Source organism: Anomaloglossus baeobatrachus, unplaced genomic scaffold, assembly GCF_048569485.1.
Source record: "Anomaloglossus baeobatrachus isolate aAnoBae1 unplaced genomic scaffold, aAnoBae1.hap1 Scaffold_2452, whole genome shotgun sequence".
Classification (NCBI taxonomy): domain Eukaryota; kingdom Metazoa; phylum Chordata; class Amphibia; order Anura; family Aromobatidae; genus Anomaloglossus; species Anomaloglossus baeobatrachus.
In genome coordinates this window covers 156,101-173,223 of record NW_027442067.1, presented here as the reverse complement: position 1 = coordinate 173,223, position 17,123 = coordinate 156,101, and the positions used below count along the sequence as shown (strand labels likewise).

Sequence of the window (17,123 nt, the reverse complement as noted above, 5' to 3'; positions counted from 1 at the left end):
AGAGAACTGCAGCACGGGGACATAGCCGAGTTGGTCAGGTTGAGTGGTGATGAGTTTGCTATTTGGATGAATAAAGAAAGTCAAAAGTGTGAAAGATAAAAAACAAAAGGAGGAAGTGTGAAAAGTGAATGGGCCAAATTGAGGTGCATATGAAGACGTATGCTTTCTTCCAATTCATTAAATCGGGCTAATATGAATCAGGTGAATTGAGTTCTGCTTTTGGAAACTGGGTTAAGAAGGGGTGCACCGTTCCTGGAGGTACTGCAATACCAGGTCAATGCGTGGAGTGGACAGAGCAAGCTCTTTTTCCATCTCCCTGTTCTAAAAATCCATTTAATATATGGTCCCCAGATAGGGGACGTATCAGATATTAAACTGATAAGAACAGATACTACACTTGATCTTAGCCAAAAGGCCGAGAAGCGATAACCAGAATTGGTTTGGGCCTCGAGTGGCACCCTGGCCTATGCCGGACACATCTTAGGGAGAGAGAGCGAGAGGGAGACAAACCCACGCCTACACAAGACATTTTGTCACCCAAGCCAACCCTTGAAAAGGCTGCTTTGCAGAGCCAAAACAAGAAGAATGGTGCGTTTTGCAGCCGCCGCCCACTGCAATGAATCTGAATAACTCCTCCTTTAGGGCGCAAGCAACTCCCCTCCCCCTTGCAGTCTTTCCAATTCACGATACAAAAAGACGGACAGGACAGGTTGCCTGACTTTCCGTCACTGCCACCCTTTGCCATCCTTACCCGTAGAAAGCCCTTTCATCATCCCCAAACCCTAATCTTTTCCCTTTCCTTCCCAGCCCCCAAACCCTGCCCTCTGTACCTTTCTCACCACCCGCTTCCCTTCTCCTGTCATCCCCCTACCACCCGGGAAAAAAAGAGATTGCCCCCTCCTTCCACTAGCCCACCCTCCCACCCAAAGAACAACTTCTTCTGCGCAGCTTGTTTTCTAGGCAGCAGCGCTATTGTGATGTCATCGGGGGGCATTGTGACAAGCCGCCAGTGTTCCGTCTCTTCATGTTGTGCACAGTTCAAACGGAAAATACATCAACAGGCAGACTACAGAAAAGCTTACTATCAAAGGTTAGAGGGGGGCTTTCTCAGAGGGCTTTTTACAGTTTTTCTATTCCCAATTAGCCGTTTAAGTGTACTTATTGAAAGTAGTAATTCTTTCATAGGCCGCCCTTTCTTAGTATTTGACGTTCCTTATATTGCGGTATGAGGCTTCGCAGTAGGTTGCAAACATTCATCACCCATGACTGTCCCCAATTGAGCTCAGAAGCTCAATGTCTATCATGACCTCTCTTTTAGAATGTCCAAGAGCAAGCAAACTATTCCTCCAGGAGAGGGCGCCAACAGACTACTAAAGAGATCATCATTACTCAAAGAAAACCCCAAAAACCAATGCATGATAGGAATAAACAGGTAACTTTCTTTGGAGTGGAAGCGGAGAGATCGCACCAGATGCCAATTCTAGATGTTATCACACCTGTGGTCACTGCAGCAGCAGGTGAATCCACTTTGTCCAAAAGGGATCTATTCCATTCAATTGCAAATGATCTAGATAAGACAGAGAACTGCAGCACGGGGACATAGCCGAGTTGGTCAGGTTGAGTGGTGATGAGTTTGCTATTTGGATGAATAAAGAAAGTCAAAAGTGTGAAAGATAAAAAACAAAAGGAGGAAGTGTGAAAAGTGAATGGGCCAAATTGAGGTGCATATGAAGACGTATGCTTTCTTCCAATTCATTAAATCGGGCTAATATGAATCAGGTGAATTGAGTTCTGCTTTTGGAAACTGGGTTAAGAAGGGGTGCACCGTTCCTGGAGGTACTGCAATACCAGGTCAATGCGTGGAGTGGACAGAGCAAGCTCTTTTTCCATCTCCCTGTTCTAAAAATCCATTTAATATATGGTCCCCAGATAGGGGACGTATCAGATATTAAACTGATAAGAACAGATACTACACTTGATCTTAGCCAAAAGGCCGAGAAGCGATAACCAGAATTGGTTTGGGCCTCGAGTGGCACCCTGGCCTATGCCGGACACATCTTAGGGAGAGAGAGCGAGAGGGAGACAAACCCACGCCTACACAAGACATTTTGTCACCCAAGCCAACCCTTGAAAAGGCTGCTTTGCAGAGCCAAAACAAGAAGAATGGTGCGTTTTGCAGCCGCCGCCCACTGCAATGAATCTGAATAACTCCTCCTTTAGGGCGCAAGCAACTCCCCTCCCCCTTGCAGTCTTTCCAATTCACGATACAAAAAGACGGACAGGACAGGTTGCCTGACTTTCCGTCACTGCCACCCTTTGCCATCCTTACCCGTAGAAAGCCCTTTCATCATCCCCAAACCCTAATCTTTTCCCTTTCCTTCCCAGCCCCCAAACCCTGCCCTCTGTACCTTTCTCACCACCCGCTTCCCTTCTCCTGTCATCCCCCTACCACCCGGGAAAAAAAGAGATTGCCCCCTCCTTCCACTAGCCCACCCTCCCACCCAAAGAACAACTTCTTCTGCGCAGCTTGTTTTCTAGGCAGCAGCGCTATTGTGATGTCATCGGGGGGCATTGTGACAAGCCGCCAGTGTTCCGTCTCTTCATGTTGTGCACAGTTCAAACGGAAAATACATCAACAGGCAGACTACAGAAAAGCTTACTATCAAAGGTTAGAGGGGGGCTTTCTCAGAGGGCTTTTTACAGTTTTTCTATTCCCAATTAGCCGTTTAAGTGTACTTATTGAAAGTAGTAATTCTTTCATAGGCCGCCCTTTCTTAGTATTTGACGTTCCTTATATTGCGGTATGAGGCTTCGCAGTAGGTTGCAAACATTCATCACCCATGACTGTCCCCAATTGAGCTCAGAAGCTCAATGTCTATCATGACCTCTCTTTTAGAATGTCCAAGAGCAAGCAAACTATTCCTCCAGGAGAGGGCGCCAACAGACTACTAAAGAGATCATCATTACTCAAAGAAAACCCCAAAAACCAATGCATGATAGGAATAAACAGGTAACTTTCTTTGGAGTGGAAGCGGAGAGATCGCACCAGATGCCAATTCTAGATGTTATCACACCTGTGGTCACTGCAGCAGCAGGTGAATCCACTTTGTCCAAAAGGGATCTATTCCATTCAATTGCAAATGATCTAGATAAGACAGAGAACTGCAGCACGGGGACATAGCCGAGTTGGTCAGGTTGAGTGGTGATGAGTTTGCTATTTGGATGAATAAAGAAAGTCAAAAGTGTGAAAGATAAAAAACAAAAGGAGGAAGTGTGAAAAGTGAATGGGCCAAATTGAGGTGCATATGAAGACGTATGCTTTCTTCCAATTCATTAAATCGGGCTAATATGAATCAGGTGAATTGAGTTCTGCTTTTGGAAACTGGGTTAAGAAGGGGTGCACCGTTCCTGGAGGTACTGCAATACCAGGTCAATGCGTGGAGTGGACAGAGCAAGCTCTTTTTCCATCTCCCTGTTCTAAAAATCCATTTAATATATGGTCCCCAGATAGGGGACGTATCAGATATTAAACTGATAAGAACAGATACTACACTTGATCTTAGCCAAAAGGCCGAGAAGCGATAACCAGAATTGGTTTGGGCCTCGAGTGGCACCCTGGCCTATGCCGGACACATCTTAGGGAGAGAGAGCGAGAGGGAGACAAACCCACGCCTACACAAGACATTTTGTCACCCAAGCCAACCCTTGAAAAGGCTGCTTTGCAGAGCCAAAACAAGAAGAATGGTGCGTTTTGCAGCCGCCGCCCACTGCAATGAATCTGAATAACTCCTCCTTTAGGGCGCAAGCAACTCCCCTCCCCCTTGCAGTCTTTCCAATTCACGATACAAAAAGACGGACAGGACAGGTTGCCTGACTTTCCGTCACTGCCACCCTTTGCCATCCTTACCCGTAGAAAGCCCTTTCATCATCCCCAAACCCTAATCTTTTCCCTTTCCTTCCCAGCCCCCAAACCCTGCCCTCTGTACCTTTCTCACCACCCGCTTCCCTTCTCCTGTCATCCCCCTACCACCCGGGAAAAAAAGAGATTGCCCCCTCCTTCCACTAGCCCACCCTCCCACCCAAAGAACAACTTCTTCTGCGCAGCTTGTTTTCTAGGCAGCAGCGCTATTGTGATGTCATCGGGGGGCATTGTGACAAGCCGCCAGTGTTCCGTCTCTTCATGTTGTGCACAGTTCAAACGGAAAATACATCAACAGGCAGACTACAGAAAAGCTTACTATCAAAGGTTAGAGGGGGGCTTTCTCAGAGGGCTTTTTACAGTTTTTCTATTCCCAATTAGCCGTTTAAGTGTACTTATTGAAAGTAGTAATTCTTTCATAGGCCGCCCTTTCTTAGTATTTGACGTTCCTTATATTGCGGTATGAGGCTTCGCAGTAGGTTGCAAACATTCATCACCCATGACTGTCCCCAATTGAGCTCAGAAGCTCAATGTCTATCATGACCTCTCTTTTAGAATGTCCAAGAGCAAGCAAACTATTCCTCCAGGAGAGGGCGCCAACAGACTACTAAAGAGATCATCATTACTCAAAGAAAACCCCAAAAACCAATGCATGATAGGAATAAACAGGTAACTTTCTTTGGAGTGGAAGCGGAGAGATCGCACCAGATGCCAATTCTAGATGTTATCACACCTGTGGTCACTGCAGCAGCAGGTGAATCCACTTTGTCCAAAAGGGATCTATTCCATTCAATTGCAAATGATCTAGATAAGACAGAGAACTGCAGCACGGGGACATAGCCGAGTTGGTCAGGTTGAGTGGTGATGAGTTTGCTATTTGGATGAATAAAGAAAGTCAAAAGTGTGAAAGATAAAAAACAAAAGGAGGAAGTGTGAAAAGTGAATGGGCCAAATTGAGGTGCATATGAAGACGTATGCTTTCTTCCAATTCATTAAATCGGGCTAATATGAATCAGGTGAATTGAGTTCTGCTTTTGGAAACTGGGTTAAGAAGGGGTGCACCGTTCCTGGAGGTACTGCAATACCAGGTCAATGCGTGGAGTGGACAGAGCAAGCTCTTTTTCCATCTCCCTGTTCTAAAAATCCATTTAATATATGGTCCCCAGATAGGGGACGTATCAGATATTAAACTGATAAGAACAGATACTACACTTGATCTTAGCCAAAAGGCCGAGAAGCGATAACCAGAATTGGTTTGGGCCTCGAGTGGCACCCTGGCCTATGCCGGACACATCTTAGGGAGAGAGAGCGAGAGGGAGACAAACCCACGCCTACACAAGACATTTTGTCACCCAAGCCAACCCTTGAAAAGGCTGCTTTGCAGAGCCAAAACAAGAAGAATGGTGCGTTTTGCAGCCGCCGCCCACTGCAATGAATCTGAATAACTCCTCCTTTAGGGCGCAAGCAACTCCCCTCCCCCTTGCAGTCTTTCCAATTCACGATACAAAAAGACGGACAGGACAGGTTGCCTGACTTTCCGTCACTGCCACCCTTTGCCATCCTTACCCGTAGAAAGCCCTTTCATCATCCCCAAACCCTAATCTTTTCCCTTTCCTTCCCAGCCCCCAAACCCTGCCCTCTGTACCTTTCTCACCACCCGCTTCCCTTCTCCTGTCATCCCCCTACCACCCGGGAAAAAAAGAGATTGCCCCCTCCTTCCACTAGCCCACCCTCCCACCCAAAGAACAACTTCTTCTGCGCAGCTTGTTTTCTAGGCAGCAGCGCTATTGTGATGTCATCGGGGGGCATTGTGACAAGCCGCCAGTGTTCCGTCTCTTCATGTTGTGCACAGTTCAAACGGAAAATACATCAACAGGCAGACTACAGAAAAGCTTACTATCAAAGGTTAGAGGGGGGCTTTCTCAGAGGGCTTTTTACAGTTTTTCTATTCCCAATTAGCCGTTTAAGTGTACTTATTGAAAGTAGTAATTCTTTCATAGGCCGCCCTTTCTTAGTATTTGACGTTCCTTATATTGCGGTATGAGGCTTCGCAGTAGGTTGCAAACATTCATCACCCATGACTGTCCCCAATTGAGCTCAGAAGCTCAATGTCTATCATGACCTCTCTTTTAGAATGTCCAAGAGCAAGCAAACTATTCCTCCAGGAGAGGGCGCCAACAGACTACTAAAGAGATCATCATTACTCAAAGAAAACCCCAAAAACCAATGCATGATAGGAATAAACAGGTAACTTTCTTTGGAGTGGAAGCGGAGAGATCGCACCAGATGCCAATTCTAGATGTTATCACACCTGTGGTCACTGCAGCAGCAGGTGAATCCACTTTGTCCAAAAGGGATCTATTCCATTCAATTGCAAATGATCTAGATAAGACAGAGAACTGCAGCACGGGGACATAGCCGAGTTGGTCAGGTTGAGTGGTGATGAGTTTGCTATTTGGATGAATAAAGAAAGTCAAAAGTGTGAAAGATAAAAAACAAAAGGAGGAAGTGTGAAAAGTGAATGGGCCAAATTGAGGTGCATATGAAGACGTATGCTTTCTTCCAATTCATTAAATCGGGCTAATATGAATCAGGTGAATTGAGTTCTGCTTTTGGAAACTGGGTTAAGAAGGGGTGCACCGTTCCTGGAGGTACTGCAATACCAGGTCAATGCGTGGAGTGGACAGAGCAAGCTCTTTTTCCATCTCCCTGTTCTAAAAATCCATTTAATATATGGTCCCCAGATAGGGGACGTATCAGATATTAAACTGATAAGAACAGATACTACACTTGATCTTAGCCAAAAGGCCGAGAAGCGATAACCAGAATTGGTTTGGGCCTCGAGTGGCACCCTGGCCTATGCCGGACACATCTTAGGGAGAGAGAGCGAGAGGGAGACAAACCCACGCCTACACAAGACATTTTGTCACCCAAGCCAACCCTTGAAAAGGCTGCTTTGCAGAGCCAAAACAAGAAGAATGGTGCGTTTTGCAGCCGCCGCCCACTGCAATGAATCTGAATAACTCCTCCTTTAGGGCGCAAGCAACTCCCCTCCCCCTTGCAGTCTTTCCAATTCACGATACAAAAAGACGGACAGGACAGGTTGCCTGACTTTCCGTCACTGCCACCCTTTGCCATCCTTACCCGTAGAAAGCCCTTTCATCATCCCCAAACCCTAATCTTTTCCCTTTCCTTCCCAGCCCCCAAACCCTGCCCTCTGTACCTTTCTCACCACCCGCTTCCCTTCTCCTGTCATCCCCCTACCACCCGGGAAAAAAAGAGATTGCCCCCTCCTTCCACTAGCCCACCCTCCCACCCAAAGAACAACTTCTTCTGCGCAGCTTGTTTTCTAGGCAGCAGCGCTATTGTGATGTCATCGGGGGGCATTGTGACAAGCCGCCAGTGTTCCGTCTCTTCATGTTGTGCACAGTTCAAACGGAAAATACATCAACAGGCAGACTACAGAAAAGCTTACTATCAAAGGTTAGAGGGGGGCTTTCTCAGAGGGCTTTTTACAGTTTTTCTATTCCCAATTAGCCGTTTAAGTGTACTTATTGAAAGTAGTAATTCTTTCATAGGCCGCCCTTTCTTAGTATTTGACGTTCCTTATATTGCGGTATGAGGCTTCGCAGTAGGTTGCAAACATTCATCACCCATGACTGTCCCCAATTGAGCTCAGAAGCTCAATGTCTATCATGACCTCTCTTTTAGAATGTCCAAGAGCAAGCAAACTATTCCTCCAGGAGAGGGCGCCAACAGACTACTAAAGAGATCATCATTACTCAAAGAAAACCCCAAAAACCAATGCATGATAGGAATAAACAGGTAACTTTCTTTGGAGTGGAAGCGGAGAGATCGCACCAGATGCCAATTCTAGATGTTATCACACCTGTGGTCACTGCAGCAGCAGGTGAATCCACTTTGTCCAAAAGGGATCTATTCCATTCAATTGCAAATGATCTAGATAAGACAGAGAACTGCAGCACGGGGACATAGCCGAGTTGGTCAGGTTGAGTGGTGATGAGTTTGCTATTTGGATGAATAAAGAAAGTCAAAAGTGTGAAAGATAAAAAACAAAAGGAGGAAGTGTGAAAAGTGAATGGGCCAAATTGAGGTGCATATGAAGACGTATGCTTTCTTCCAATTCATTAAATCGGGCTAATATGAATCAGGTGAATTGAGTTCTGCTTTTGGAAACTGGGTTAAGAAGGGGTGCACCGTTCCTGGAGGTACTGCAATACCAGGTCAATGCGTGGAGTGGACAGAGCAAGCTCTTTTTCCATCTCCCTGTTCTAAAAATCCATTTAATATATGGTCCCCAGATAGGGGACGTATCAGATATTAAACTGATAAGAACAGATACTACACTTGATCTTAGCCAAAAGGCCGAGAAGCGATAACCAGAATTGGTTTGGGCCTCGAGTGGCACCCTGGCCTATGCCGGACACATCTTAGGGAGAGAGAGCGAGAGGGAGACAAACCCACGCCTACACAAGACATTTTGTCACCCAAGCCAACCCTTGAAAAGGCTGCTTTGCAGAGCCAAAACAAGAAGAATGGTGCGTTTTGCAGCCGCCGCCCACTGCAATGAATCTGAATAACTCCTCCTTTAGGGCGCAAGCAACTCCCCTCCCCCTTGCAGTCTTTCCAATTCACGATACAAAAAGACGGACAGGACAGGTTGCCTGACTTTCCGTCACTGCCACCCTTTGCCATCCTTACCCGTAGAAAGCCCTTTCATCATCCCCAAACCCTAATCTTTTCCCTTTCCTTCCCAGCCCCCAAACCCTGCCCTCTGTACCTTTCTCACCACCCGCTTCCCTTCTCCTGTCATCCCCCTACCACCCGGGAAAAAAAGAGATTGCCCCCTCCTTCCACTAGCCCACCCTCCCACCCAAAGAACAACTTCTTCTGCGCAGCTTGTTTTCTAGGCAGCAGCGCTATTGTGATGTCATCGGGGGGCATTGTGACAAGCCGCCAGTGTTCCGTCTCTTCATGTTGTGCACAGTTCAAACGGAAAATACATCAACAGGCAGACTACAGAAAAGCTTACTATCAAAGGTTAGAGGGGGGCTTTCTCAGAGGGCTTTTTACAGTTTTTCTATTCCCAATTAGCCGTTTAAGTGTACTTATTGAAAGTAGTAATTCTTTCATAGGCCGCCCTTTCTTAGTATTTGACGTTCCTTATATTGCGGTATGAGGCTTTGCAGTAGGTTGCAAACATTCATCACCCATGACTGTCCCCAATTGAGCTCAGAAGCTCAATGTCTATCATGACCTCTCTTTTAGAATGTCCAAGAGCAAGCAAACTATTCCTCCAGGAGAGGGCGCCAACAGACTACTAAAGAGATCATCATTACTCAAAGAAAACCCCAAAAACCAATGCATGATAGGAATAAACAGGTAACTTTCTTTGGAGTGGAAGCGGAGAGATCGCACCAGATGCCAATTCTAGATGTTATCACACCTGTGGTCACTGCAGCAGCAGGTGAATCCACTTTGTCCAAAAGGGATCTATTCCATTCAATTGCAAATGATCTAGATAAGACAGAGAACTGCAGCACGGGGACATAGCCGAGTTGGTCAGGTTGAGTGGTGATGAGTTTGCTATTTGGATGAATAAAGAAAGTCAAAAGTGTGAAAGATAAAAAACAAAAGGAGGAAGTGTGAAAAGTGAATGGGCCAAATTGAGGTGCATATGAAGACGTATGCTTTCTTCCAATTCATTAAATCGGGCTAATATGAATCAGGTGAATTGAGTTCTGCTTTTGGAAACTGGGTTAAGAAGGGGTGCACCGTTCCTGGAGGTACTGCAATACCAGGTCAATGCGTGGAGTGGACAGAGCAAGCTCTTTTTCCATCTCCCTGTTCTAAAAATCCATTTAATATATGGTCCCCAGATAGGGGACGTATCAGATATTAAACTGATAAGAACAGATTTTTTGATTTAACAGCATCTTTATTATCATGCACTACTCACAAAAAGGTAACAAACCGTGTACAGTGCCGCAGCCCCGTACACACAGAACTATACAATCCTTCTTACATAGCCATAGAGTACGACGCACTAAACTATACATCACCCTCCTATGCTTATCCATAACACTCAAGCTGAAAGAAAAAGTTAGACAATAAATAACGACGAACCGGCGATTGGGGGATGGGGGTAGGGGAAAAGGGGGATAGGGTGGGGAAATCACAGGCCCGAAGCTTTATTGAAAGACGCACATAACGGGAAAAGGAGGGAGGGGGCATGGAAGAGGTCTAAACCTCCTCCTCGGCGCTGTCGTCCGGACTGTCCATGATGGAATAGTCTCTGAGCAGGCTGTGGGTCAGCCTGCGGCAATCCTGGATAGACATCCTCTCCCTCTTCAAGATGAGCCGGTTCCTGGCGACCCATATAGCGTCCTTAAAGCAGTTCATAAGGCGCCAAGCCTCCTGGATGGCTCCAACGGTGTGAGTCCCAGGGAAGAGTCCATAAAGTACGGAATGGTACGATAGGCTCCCTCTGGGGACGGAGTTCCTCAGGTCATCCTCCAGGGCAACCAACAGGCGCTGTGCGAAACGGCAGTCCCAAAAGGCGTGCAGCGATGTTTCCTCCACGAAGGGGCACCTTGGGCAGTACCGGGTTTTGCACAGGTTCCGGGCGTGCATGAATGACCGGACGGGCAGTCCGCCCTGTATCGCCATCCATGACAAGTCCTTGTGCCCGTTGGTCAATCCAGCCGATGACACGTTTGTCCAAACAGTCTCCAGTGTGTCGTGATGAAGTCCTGGAATGTTCTCCATTTCGTCCTTGGCTCTGATGAGTTTGTGGATAGTCTTTGGCTTCCACAAATCAGGCTTGAGTCCCTCCAGTTGGTGTTCCCTCACAAACCGAACCACGTCTCCGTAGAACCATGGCGCCGTCCAGTTGTAGGGGAAGGAGCTGTCCCACTTGTCCCAGCCTAACCGTCTCCAAAGGGGGAGCAGGAAGAAGCGAGACATGGACCCACCCGCGGAACCTCTCTTGACTCGCAGAGTTCGGCGAACGCAGTCACATACGAAGGAGGATCGCAGGAGGGTGGGGATATCGGGTACGCCCTTCCCACCCTTGCGAGGATCCTTGTACATGATGCTCCGCTTTACTCTGTCCATCTTGGATCCCCAGACAAAACGAAACACCGTCCTGGTAATGGCCCTGCACACGGTGGCAAGGGGGGGCCAGGCCTGGGCCGTGTACTGCAGCACGGGCAGTACCTCGTTACGCAGGACCAGTGCTTTGCCCTCACAGGTGAGGCGTCTGAGGCTCCACAGACCGATCCGTTGGGTGATCTTGGTCAAGCGTTCCTCCCAGGACTTGAGGGCTGCTCCTTCCTTCCCGAACCAGACTCCAAGAACCTTGATGAAATCCGGCTGGATGCTGAAAGGGAAGGGGGCGGAAGAGGCCGGCTGCCAGTCCCCGAAGAGCATGGCTTCCGACTTCCCGCAGTTGACTTTGGCTCCCGAAGCCCGTCCGAAGGTCTCACAGGTCTGGACGAGGGTGTCGACTGAGCGCCGGTCCGCGCAGAAGACGGTCACGTCGTCCATGTAGAGCGAGCACTTGACCTCGAAGCGTTCTGGTCCTGGTGCGGTGATCCCTCTGATCTCTCCATTCCGCCGGATAGCCTCTGCAAAGAGTTCTATAACACAAACAAAAAGAAGAGGTGACAGAGGACAGCCTTGTCTGACCCCTGAGAGGACCGGGAAGGGGTCAGTCTTCCAGCCGTTCACCAATACCGAGCTGTGAATATCAAAATACATTAGTTGGACATACAAGCAAAACATGTTACCCAAACCTAACCTGTGCAGAGCTTTGCCCAGGAACTCATGGGAAACACGGTCGAAGGCCTTTTCCTGATCCAACGAGATCAGGGCTGCGTGCACCCGGCGGGCTTTGATGTACTCGACCGTGTCCCGCATGAGAGCCAGGCTGTCTGCGATGCGACGTCCGGGGATGCCGCAGGTCTGATCCGGGTGGATGATCCGTCCGATAACAGTCTTCAATCTCGTTGCCATCGTCTTGGCCAGGATCTTGTAGTCGACGTTCAGAAGGGTGATGGGACGCCAATTCTTCAGGTCGCACCTCTCTCCTTTACGCTTGTACAGGATCGTGACCATTCCTTCCCTCAGAGATGGAGGCATTCTGCCCTCCACCACCATCTCCTCATACAGCCCTAACAGGTCCGGACAGATTAGGTCCCCCAGCGCTACATAGAGCTCTGCTGGGAGGCCGTCACTGCCCGGTGTCCTGCCAGAACTAAAGGATTTGGCGGCCGAGAGCAGCTCGTCCACCGTCAGAGGAACATCCATGGCCGCCGCGTCTGCAGGGTCAAGATGGTTAGTGATACCTGACAGGAACTTATCGGCGGCCTCGGGGTCAGTAGTCTTGCGGGCGTAGAGTTCGCTGTAGAAGTCGCTGACGACCTTCATCACGTTCTCTTTCCCGCGTCGCATGTTTCCACTCTCGTCTCGTAGTTCATTCATGGGCGTGTGACCGGCGTGGAGTTTCCTGAAAAAGAACGAGTTACATTTCTCACCCTTCTCCAGGTTCTCCACTTTGGAACGGAAGACAATTCGCTCGGACTCCTCCTCGAAGTGCCTTTTCAGGCTCCTCTTAGTCTCCTCCAGCTCCTCTCTCACGTCCCAGCCGCATCGAAGAAGGTCCTGCAGGGAACGCAGCTCACGCTGGAGTCTCCTGAAGTCCCTCCTCTTCAGACACGCCTGTTGTTGACTCTTTGCCTGAAAGAAGAAACGGAACTCGAGTTTAACGTATTCCCACCAGTCAGAAACAGACTGGAAGCCCGCCTTGTAGGCCCGCCACGTGGAGTAGGCAGCTCTAAGCTCCTCCAGAATCTCACCCTTTTCCAGCAGAGAGCAGTTCAGCTTCCAGGAGCCCGGGCCAATGGGGAAGCCATGGCCCAGCACACCTTGAAAGTGAATGGCTCTGTGGTCAGAGAAGAAGCAGGGGACCATCGAGTGCCCACTCCGCCCAACCGCCCGAGAGGTAAACACAAAGTCAATCCTGGAACGCAGCGAGCCATCGGATCGGCACCATGAATAGTTCACGGATCCGTGTCCGATGGAGCCAACAACGTCCACAAGAGAGGCTTCGGTCACCATCTCAATGAGCAGTTTGGATGTGACGTCCAACTTGGCAGCCGTTCCAGAACTGCGTCCATCCTCCTCAATCGGGCAGTTGAAATCCCCGGCCATCACTACCGTCCTGGCGGTAGCGAGCTGAGGGCGCAGGGCTTGGAGGAGCTCCAGTCGATCGCTCTTCACAGGAGAAGCATACACATTGATGAACCTGACAGGTTCTCCCGCCCAGGTGCCATCCACGAGCAGTAACCTGCCGCAGACGATTTCCTGAACAGAGTCCAATGTGAAGGCGCTTCCCCTGATCAGCACGGCGACCCCCGCGGACCTACAGTCGCCCCCGCCAGACCAGTAGGATGGGCCATGGGTCCACTCCCTGGCCAGATGGTTGAAGGACCTAGAGGAGGGAAGGGAGCATTCCTGCAGGAAAAATACATCACTAGACTGAGTGTTAAGGAACGCAAAAATTGTCTGACGTCGGAACTTGTCTCTGATGCTCCTAACATTAATGGAAAAGATGTTAATGTTAGCAGTCATTGGAGGAAAGAGAAAGTTAGAGCAGGCGGTGTGCCTTAGTTACCACTCCGGTCGGGCGGTTCTTCCTCTTTGGCACCTGCTGGTAAGGGTATCTCCAGCAGACCCTCTTCTGCTAGCTGATCAAGCAGGGATGGTGCCTCAGTGGCTTCCGACTCCTCCATTTCTTCTTCGGCCACAAGGGACTCCACCATCTGCTCCAACACGTCCGGTTCTGGGAGGAGGCCATCCTCCTCTTCCTGGGGTGGGTTAAGGTCCACAATGAACAGCTTGGAAGGTTCTGCGACAGGACTATCTTCCACCTTCCTTTTCCTTTGGCCTGTACCTGAGGAGACAAGAGCTGGAAAATCCTCCTCGGTGAAAAGTGCAAGAGTGCTGAGGCCCTCTGCTCTCATGGTCTGGGGAGGGAGAGTGGGCTTTGGGGGGGGGGTGAGGAGACCAGCTGAGGAGTAGGGAAATGAGGTGGAGGTAGTGGAATCCTCAGTAGGGTTGGCCGGGGGGGGAGGGGTTTGGACAGGGGTGACAGGGGGGGGGACCAGGGAGGGGGCAGCAGTTTTCTTACCCTTCTTTTCCCTGGACTCCGTGGCTGCTGGGGCATCGGCTGGAGCCACGGTCGCCGGGTTCTTGGCCGCCTTGTCCTTGGCCTCTGTGGCCTTGGTCGTAGCTGCCTTGGTCGACGAAGCTGTGACTACCCGATACTGGGTCGCCGCGGCAACCCTTGCCCAGGATTTCTCCCGCTGTGGGCAGTCCTTGTAAAGGTGGTCCGCCTGTCCACATAGGTTGCAAGTCTTCTTCTTTGGGCAGTCCTTGGAGCTGTGTCCTGTCACCCGGCAAACCCTGCAGGCGTCCTCCTTGCAGGTCTTCATCGAATGCCCTTTCCCGCCACATTTCCTGCAGTTGTGTGGCATGTCCGGGTAGTAGATGAGACCATAGGAGTTTCCCAGAGAGAATGTCGGGGGCAGGTGCTGGAGACCATCCTCGGATGCTGGTTCCCTGTAGAGTCGAACGGTTACTGACCACTTACCCGTCCAGAATCCGTTGCCGTTAAGGATGTGGGATGGCTCCCTCACCACTGTGCAGAGACGTCCCAGGAACGTGGAGATGTCTCTTCCTGGGGTGTGCGGGTTCCGCATGGAGACCGTGATCCTCTTCTCATCCCTCTGTATAGGACAGGATCCTAAAAAAGAATGAAAAGGGGAGTCCGGCATCGCTGCGTTCATCGCCTCCCAGTATCTCCTGCAGGCATTCACCGTGGCAAAGGTTACCAGAAAAATGCCAGTCATGAAGGTCTGGACACTCAGGGTTTCCGCCCTGGAGAAGCCCTGATCCAGAATCATCTTCTTGCAGAACACGTCGCTGGACATGTCCGGCAACCTACCATCCACCGCCTTTAGCTTCAGGGCGACCGTCTGCCGCATCCAAGGCTCCAGGGTTGGAGCCTTTTCAGGCGGCGTCCGGGCTCCCTCCGGCTGGCTGGCGTCGGAGGTAGGGGCCTCTTGGGCCGAAGAAGCCTCTGGATGAGCCTTCCTGGAGGTCCCTGGGTCCTGAGCCTTCCTGGCTGCCTTCTCTGGCTTGCTTGCCATGGCTGGTTCCTGCTTGAGTTCCCGGAGCTGGATCTTGGATTCTTCTCCGGGTGTCTTCTCCCGCTGTGTTCCTCCTCGAAGTTCCTCTGGTCTCCCCAAGTCTTCTCCGAGCCTTCGTCTTCTTGCTTCTTTCTGCCAAGCTCTTCTTCCGTCCGATCTCCCTCTTTCGGTCTCGGCTGGGCTTCGGAGCTTGTCTCCCTGATCGTATCTCGTCAAGTGTAGCTAGCTCAGTTTGTTCTGATAAGAACAGATACTACACTTGATCTTAGCCAAAAGGCCGAGAAGCGATAACCAGAATTGGTTTGGGCCTCGAGTGGCACCCTGGCCTATGCCGGACACATCTTAGGGAGAGAGAGCGAGAGGGAGACAAACCCACGCCTACACAAGACATTTTGTCACCCAAGCCAACCCTTGAAAAGGCTGCTTTGCAGAGCCAAAACAAGAAGAATGGTGCGTTTTGCAGCCGCCGCCCACTGCAATGAATCTGAATAACTCCTCCTTTAGGGCGCAAGCAACTCCCCTCCCCCTTGCAGTCTTTCCAATTCACGATACAAAAAGACGGACAGGACAGGTTGCCTGACTTTCCGTCACTGCCACCCTTTGCCATCCTTACCCGTAGAAAGCCCTTTCATCATCCCCAAACCCTAATCTTTTCCCTTTCCTTCCCAGCCCCCAAACCCTGCCCTCTGTACCTTTCTCACCACCCGCTTCCCTTCTCCTGTCATCCCCCTACCACCCGGGAAAAAAAGAGATTGCCCCCTCCTTCCACTAGCCCACCCTCCCACCCAAAGAACAACTTCTTCTGCGCAGCTTGTTTTCTAGGCAGCAGCGCTATTGTGATGTCATCGGGGGGCATTGTGACAAGCCGCCAGTGTTCCGTCTCTTCATGTTGTGCACAGTTCAAACGGAAAATACATCAACAGGCAGACTACAGAAAAGCTTACTATCAAAGGTTAGAGGGGGGCTTTCTCAGAGGGCTTTTTACAGTTTTTCTATTCCCAATTAGCCGTTTAAGTGTACTTATTGAAAGTAGTAATTCTTTCATAGGCCGCCCTTTCTTAGTATTTGACGTTCCTTATATTGCGGTATGAGGCTTCGCAGTAGGTTGCAAACATTCATCACCCATGACTGTCCCCAATTGAGCTCAGAAGCTCAATGTCTATCATGACCTCTCTTTTAGAATGTCCAAGAGCAAGCAAACTATTCCTCCAGGAGAGGGCGCCAACAGACTACTAAAGAGATCATCATTACTCAAAGAAAACCCCAAAAACCAATGCATGATAGGAATAAACAGGTAACTTTCTTTGGAGTGGAAGCGGAGAGATCGCACCAGATGCCAATTCTAGATGTTATCACACCTGTGGTCACTGCAGCAGCAGGTGAATCCACTTTGTCCAAAAGGGATCTATTCCATTCAATTGCAAATGATCTAGATAAGACAGAGAACTGCAGCACGGGGACATAGCCGAGTTGGTCAGGTTGAGTGGTGATGAGTTTGCTATTTGGATGAATAAAGAAAGTCAAAAGTGTGAAAGATAAAAAACAAAAGGAGGAAGTGTGAAAAGTGAATGGGCCAAATTGAGGTGCATATGAAGACGTATGCTTTCTTCCAATTCATTAAATCGGGCTAATATGAATCAGGTGAATTGAGTTCTGCTTTTGGAAACTGGGTTAAGAAGGGGTGCACCGTTCCTGGAGGTACTGCAATACCAGGTCAATGCGTGGAGTGGACAGAGCAAGCTCTTTTTCCATCTCCCTGTTCTAAAAATCCATTTAATATATGGTCCCCAGATAGGGGACGTATCAGATATTAAACTGATAAGAACAGATACTACACTTGATCTTAGCCAAAAGGCCGAGAAGCGATAACCAGAATTGGTTTGGGCCTCGAGTGGCACCCTGGCCTATGCCGGACACATCTTAGGGAGAGAGAGCGAGAGGGAGACAAACCCACGCCTACACAAGACATT

At 49.5% G+C, this 17,123-nt stretch overlaps 7 non-coding genes and 2 pseudogenes across 7 annotated transcripts; all 9 read right to left on the bottom strand.

Moving 5' to 3' along the window:
* Nucleotides 1-236: 236 nt before the first annotated feature.
* LOC142262415 (U2 spliceosomal RNA) lies at nucleotides 237-427 on the bottom strand. Its single transcript, XR_012729805.1, has one exon. It is a non-coding gene; the product is annotated as a U2 spliceosomal RNA (small nuclear RNA).
* Nucleotides 428-1,814: 1,387 nt separating this feature from the next.
* Nucleotides 1,815-2,005, bottom strand: LOC142262414 (U2 spliceosomal RNA). The gene has a single exon (XR_012729804.1). It is a non-coding gene; the product is annotated as a U2 spliceosomal RNA (small nuclear RNA).
* Nucleotides 2,006-3,392: 1,387 nt separating this feature from the next.
* On the bottom strand, nucleotides 3,393-3,583 carry LOC142262413 (U2 spliceosomal RNA). Its single transcript, XR_012729803.1, has one exon. It is a non-coding gene; the product is annotated as a U2 spliceosomal RNA (small nuclear RNA).
* A 1,387-nt stretch (nucleotides 3,584-4,970) lies between these two features.
* On the bottom strand, nucleotides 4,971-5,161 carry LOC142262412 (U2 spliceosomal RNA). The gene has a single exon (XR_012729802.1). It is a non-coding gene; the product is annotated as a U2 spliceosomal RNA (small nuclear RNA).
* Nucleotides 5,162-6,548: 1,387 nt separating this feature from the next.
* Nucleotides 6,549-6,739, bottom strand: LOC142262410 (U2 spliceosomal RNA). The gene has a single exon (XR_012729801.1). It is a non-coding gene; the product is annotated as a U2 spliceosomal RNA (small nuclear RNA).
* Nucleotides 6,740-8,126: 1,387 nt separating this feature from the next.
* On the bottom strand, nucleotides 8,127-8,317 carry LOC142262409 (U2 spliceosomal RNA). Its single transcript, XR_012729800.1, has one exon. It is a non-coding gene; the product is annotated as a U2 spliceosomal RNA (small nuclear RNA).
* Nucleotides 8,318-9,704: 1,387 nt separating this feature from the next.
* LOC142262448 (U2 spliceosomal RNA) lies at nucleotides 9,705-9,909 on the bottom strand (annotated as a pseudogene).
* Nucleotides 9,910-15,338: 5,429 nt separating this feature from the next.
* On the bottom strand, nucleotides 15,339-15,442 carry LOC142262476 (U2 spliceosomal RNA; annotated as a pseudogene).
* Nucleotides 15,443-16,829: 1,387 nt separating this feature from the next.
* LOC142262408 (U2 spliceosomal RNA) lies at nucleotides 16,830-17,020 on the bottom strand. The gene has a single exon (XR_012729799.1). It is a non-coding gene; the product is annotated as a U2 spliceosomal RNA (small nuclear RNA).
* Between the last annotated feature and the right edge of the window lie 103 nt (nucleotides 17,021-17,123).